The sequence below is a fragment of the Eulemur rufifrons genome, chromosome 17, assembly GCF_041146395.1.
Source record: "Eulemur rufifrons isolate Redbay chromosome 17, OSU_ERuf_1, whole genome shotgun sequence".
NCBI lineage: Eukaryota > Metazoa > Chordata > Mammalia > Primates > Lemuridae > Eulemur > Eulemur rufifrons.
The window spans coordinates 74818512-74824615 of NC_090999.1; the positions used below are offsets into that span (position 1 = coordinate 74818512).

Here is a 6104-nt window from a genome sequence, read left to right on the forward strand (position 1 = left end):
AGAAACCTGGGTACTTCCTTCCATTCCTTCTCACTACTCACTCATTTAACAAATATTTATAACAAGACTGGAATGAAACAAGATCGTTTTTCCAAATATTTATGTGTTGCTTTCTGAAATTTCTGTGACTTTCCTTCTAGTCAGCCAGAGACAAGCACATAGCCTTGAGGAGAAGTCAATTTGAGATATTTGCTTTTAATATCTAAAAAGGTCTCTAGAGAATCAAAAGAGAAGGCCTGAGAGGGAGCCAATGATCAAGTTCAGACCACAAAAATGGAGCAGGTAAAAGAGTAGAGGAGAAAGGCTGAGGTGGGCGGGGCCTGGGAACCGCGGAAGGTGGGGGTCGCTGTGGACTGGAGACAGCTGGGGCCTCAAGGCAAAGCTGGAGACTGGAGACCCCCCTCCCCCGCCCAGGACTCCAGGAGCACAGCAAGGAGAAGAGCCACCAGAAATGTTCTTTGTGCTGCTGGGGAGCGAGGCGCTCCACCCCACACAGCCTGTGCATCCCCCTGAATCCTCAGCAGAAGGACTCCCCTCCCTCGGCACCTGGCCTGGAACTTTCTAAGCTAGTCTGAGACAACTTGCATGAATTACTCTCCTTCCTCTTTGCAGAAACCCCGAATAAGCATAAGGCCTCAAAACAGAGAGCAGAGCTGTCAACACTCAGCCAACAGCGGTGGCTTCGGAGTACCACGTAGAGGGAAACCTCAGGGCGAGACGGACGGTGGTGAAAGAGGAGTTCCAACTTCACTGAGCCACCGAGCCCACGTGCCTGGCCCTTTGCTGCCTGGAACTCAAAGAACATAAGACACAGTTACAGCCCGCAAGCAGGATGTAAGAGGTTTAAAAGAGGGGGCTAGAAAGAGAGAGAGTAAATAGATCTCCATAACAAAATCTAAGGAATATTGAGACAGCTGTGGGAACATAGAGGGGAATCTCCTCAACCAGAATTGTTGCTTCAGCCGAGCATTAAATGATTACTAGAATTTAGTCACAGGGGAGGTGTATTCGTTTTCCATTGCTGCTGTATGACATAACCACAAACTTAGGGGCTTAAAACAACAGAAGTTTGTTATTTTACAGTTCTAGAGGTCAGAACACCGAAATGGGTTTCACTGGGCTAAAATCAAGGTGGCAGCAGGCTGCACTCCTGCAGGCTCTGAGGGAGAACCAGCTCCTCGGCCGGCAAGGCTGCAGCATTCCTCGTCTACGGCCCCTTGCTGGCAATGACATCAGGCTGACCTCTGCTCGTGTCATCGCATCACCTTCTCTGATGCTGACCCTCCTTCCCGAAAGGACCCTTGTGATTTCATCGGGCCCATCTGGATAATCCAAGACAATCTCTCCATCTCAAGATCCTTAGTGTAATCACATCTATAAAGTCCCTCTTGCCATTTAAGGCAACATATTCACATGTTTCAGAAATCTGGACACGGACATCTTTGGAGGGGAGGCATGGTTCAGCCAACCACAAGGGAGTCCTGAGCAAAGGCAAGAGCCAATGCCCAGCCCAGAAGGCCCAGAGGGCAGTAAGAGAGATTGAAACCCCAAGTAGATAAGGCTAAAACAAAAGGAACAGGGCAGGAGTGACGAGAGAGGGTGCAATGGGGCGGGCAGAGACTGGGGCAGGAAGAGCTTTGTATTCCAGTTGAAAGAACTGGATTTTATGGAGAAAGCGATAAATAGCCATTTGTAAATTTTAAAGAAGGGCCTAATTTGTCTTCTAGAAAAATCATTCTGGTTAAAGTATACTGCAGTGTACAAAAGCTCAAGGAAGCTGTGAGTTTGAAGGGAAGGAAACAGGGGGAGGCTGTTTTTAAAATCCAAGTAAAAAAAAAGATTAGGCCCTAAGAGAACTAAGGCAACAGAGACAAAGAGGAGTGGCCTATCCACAGGACGTGGCGATTGGACCTAATGTGGAAGCGGGAAAAGAAGAGTCACGGATGATAACCAGGATTTGTCTCAGGAGGCAGCATGCACGGTGATGCCCCTCTGAGTGTCTTTCTCTGAGTTCAAGAATGAGGAGAGATGGAGCAGGTTTCAGACAGACATGGATGTGATAATAAGTTCTATTTCAATCCCAAACTCTGTTCCTCTATTCCTGCATTCAAATGTCAACATCTACCTGTCAGATGCTCAATTATTGGGTTTATTGGAATGCCCAGTTGTCCCCCAAATTCAAAATGCTACTTGTTTATATATTATTTTGGCTCCATCCAGTCCAGTATTTTTTTTTGTTTGTTTTGGTCTTATTTCTTCAGATGGTGAATTTTCCTGGGAAAATTGCACGGGCTGGGGTTGGTGTAATAAATCTTTGGTGTGCCACCGAGACCCTATACTCAAGACCTTGCTCCCGCAGCTTATCCCTACCACGGGAATTGCCCTGAACACAGGAAACTGCCTCACCCAAGGTTACATCCTCTCCCCAGAGGCAGCCCACGTCCAGTGACTGGTCTAATCAGGAGCACAGAGGCCCAGCCCTCCGGCTTCAATTTGAAACATCACTAAAGGTCCATACTGGCTTCATAGCCCCCAGTAAGGTATACTGAGGCTCCACTGCAACTGAGTCACTGTTCAACACTCCTTCTGCCCAACCCTACTTTCCATACCTCCTTAGAGATCATCTGCCACTAGTGCACCAGTCCTATGGCTGCATGTGGGGTGGGGTGTCCCCTTGTGACCTACTGAGGAATGAGAAAATCATGGATGGTTTAGCTTGGTGTGTAGACACAAACCAAAAATGGGCTACTGCTACACTTTTATGGTAGCTGTGAAAGACATCAGCAAGGAAATCCTCTCAGTGGAGCTTCAGGTGGTGCTTCTAGTCATCCACTCTGTATGGAAAAAGAAGTGGCCTGAGGCACATATATTATGGGCAGTGACAAATGGCTTGGCTGGTTCTTCAGGAGACTGAAAGGAGAAATATTGAAAGATTAGGGACAATAAGGCAAAGAAGTGTGCGGATGTGGGAGTGGGCACAAAGATCTGAAGAATCTTTGTATCGTCCACTAATGTCCACCAGAGATCATCCACCACCCTAGAATAGGCACTACTGAGCATAGGAGACAGGATGCCTTGGACAGAGGACATACAACCTAAGTCATCAACCACCTCAATGCTTGAATAATATCTGTATGAACAGAGTAGCCACAGTGGCAGGGATGGAGGATACAATGGTCCAACAGGAAGGGCTCTCCATTCACTAAGGTTTATCTAGCCAGTCTGCTCCTGAATGGACAATCTGGCAGCAACAATGACCAAAACCAAGCTCCTACTGTGGCATCATCTCTTATACATCACAAGGTGGCAAGTCAATTACAATGGATCCCTTCCATTCTAGAAGAGGTCAGATAATAGAGTTAATTCCAGGATATTAGAGGTCCATTGTAATAGACTTTCCACCAAAGAATTTTTTGTCTTCTCAAGGGATGGTGCCATATCAGGAGTTCAGTGTTGGTCTCTATTGCTGGTAGCAATTTTTCCTACCTGAAATTGACTAAAATAAAATGCTTCCATGAAGGGAGATAGAAAGAGTCAAGCTACTGCTCTGTCATATTGGGCTCCTTGAGCCAAGTGACCAGCTGGTAAGGAATGGAATTACTTTCCTTAAGAAGACATTCATGTGAAAACAAATGGACAAGTGCACCAACTATGACCTGAAAAGAGCATGGCGACCCTTCCAGGTTAAGGTGTGAGTCATCCCACCAGGTAAGCCAATAGAGATGCCAGCTGAGGCTAAGGGGACTCTAGAATGGATAGCAGAGGTGGGGAATAATAAGTATCAATTGCAGCCCTGAGACACAGGTCTCTAGCTGGGGCTGTAGTTCATCCTACAAATCTTACTGTAGTAATTGGAATCCTGGAGGAGTCATCCTCAGATGGGGCGAACCTATTACACAAGCCAAGTGGATCTGAGCAACACTCCTTTTCAGGACTAAGGCACTCATTTCTCAACTGCTCGGTGTATTGTCTGATGACAGCCCACAGCTGAGTCCCTTTTCAAGGATTGCCTTCAGCTGCAGGAAGCCGCTTTGCCCAAGATTACACCCACATTAAATCACTAGTCAGTGAGGGGTTACAAAAGCCTGGACTCTTTGCCTCAATTCAAGACATCTCAGAAAAGCCATCCCAGCTTGACAGCTCCACAGGGGATTGGCTAAGGGCTCTGTTGCAACTGCACTGCAGTTCCACATTCCTTCTACACAATCTGGCTGCCCTCTTCCCATTAAAATTGTCATTCCCAAGTCCACTCCCAATAAACCACCTGCACACGAATCTCAATTGCAGACAGACTCTGCTTTCTTCAGAAACCAAATGATAGCAATTGACTTCTTTTTTTGTTTCTCTTTTTTTTTTTTGGCACAATTCAATCTATTATAAAGCCTTCTGTACATCTGAGGCACTATATAAATAAAAACCCCATTTGCATAAGTTTGAATACTTCATACTTTTGGTATTATAAACAAGATATGATTACTGAGCCTTGTGGTTGTTATTTCTAGGGAAATCTAAATATATTTATATACTAGCAAAATATAATACACCTACAGGAAAGCCAAAAAATATGGTATGTTCTGTCTGAATCACAGCCTAACATGTTTTGGAAATAACTTATGTGCATCATGTACTCTTGCAAATATTTGCCAGAGTAGAATCTATTTCAATTTGTGTCCATCATTTTTTAGCTATCTTGGATTCAGCGCTTGGAATACCCTTTGGTCTGCAGACCGTGGCTCAAATGCCATTATTACAGAAAGGAATCTTTTTCTCTGTGATTTCCTACTGGTATGTTATAAACATTTCCTAAAATATATCTTTAAAATGTGTCTTACTCTATAACACTCTATCAATAGAGAATGATATTCCTGATTGGACTATTATTAAAGATAAGAATTGAGAGACCAGACATAGTGATTTTCCAGAATCAACTTGCTAGATAATTCTGAGTCTCAATAACCTCAGTTTCTTCATTTTAAATATCTCACATTTTGAAAAGTGACCTAAAACTAATATTTTTATGTTATCAGCTTGCTTTATCTTGTTTCTATCACTACTGGGATCTCTATTTAGATGTGTCATAGGCTCTTCTCGAAGCTATCACAGTTAAAACAGAAGTCTTGATTTCTCTTCCCCTCTACCAACAAACCAATTCTCCCCCAATCTCAGAAAGTAGTATCACCAGCCATCTTGTTGATCAAGCCAAAACTCTATTTGATTCTTCTTTTCCCCATTGCAAAAACAATCTACCAGCAGGTTCTGTCACTTCTATCTCCAAAACACATTCTGAGTCTGCCCACTGCTACCGATCATCACTGCTCTGCCCCTTGGCAAGCCACTGTCGAGTCTGTCCTGCAATAACATTCTACCTCCCTCGAGTCCCCTTCAGGACACACACCAATCAGGGGGGAAAAGGTTTTTTAATGTGAAGCAAAGCATATTATAATTCTGCTTAGTACCTAATGCTTCCCACAGATCTACAGAATAAAATAAAAACTCCTTACCATAGTCTAGAAGCCACTCTTCCATCTCTACCCTTTCTACTCCCCTGAGCTCATATCATGTCATCTCCTCTTCACTCTCTACCTCCAGACACTTTGGCTTTGGTTGTCATTGTAGTCGTTGTGCAAATACGCCAGTTTCCTTTCCACTTTGGGACTCCTGTTCCCTCTTCCTGGAACATTCTGCCCCATGGCTTCATGTTGCTTATGTTTCACATATATACATCATTTGTTTTGTTCTATTTTATTTTTTTTATCGCTTCTCGGTCTTTTGGCTAAGATCAAGTGTAGTATCTGTTCTTGTCAGTTTAATATTTTGTTCTATTTTATTTAAAAAAAAAATGAGAGAAACCACTAGTACTTAATTTTCATATTTAGGCAATGTTAACATCTAAGGAGTGTAAAATGAATTCAAGTGCTCACTTTGGCTGCTGTTAGTCAGGTGAGGAACATTTAATTAAAGTGGTAAGATTTAATAATTTCTCCTAATCCTCGTATCTGTGATCTGAGGACACCTCATCCCTTAAAAGATAAAACTAAGTCGCATGGTATCAGAAGAAATCAGAAACAGCATTCCTTGTTTCCTTCCTCCACATTACTTCTGAG

General features: G+C 43.6%; 1 pseudogene; it reads left to right on the forward strand.

Annotated features, from left to right (window-relative positions):
• The first annotated feature begins 5753 nt into the window (after positions 1-5753).
• Positions 5754-5854, forward strand: LOC138398565 (U2 spliceosomal RNA; annotated as a pseudogene).
• The last annotated feature ends 250 nt before the right edge of the window (positions 5855-6104 follow it).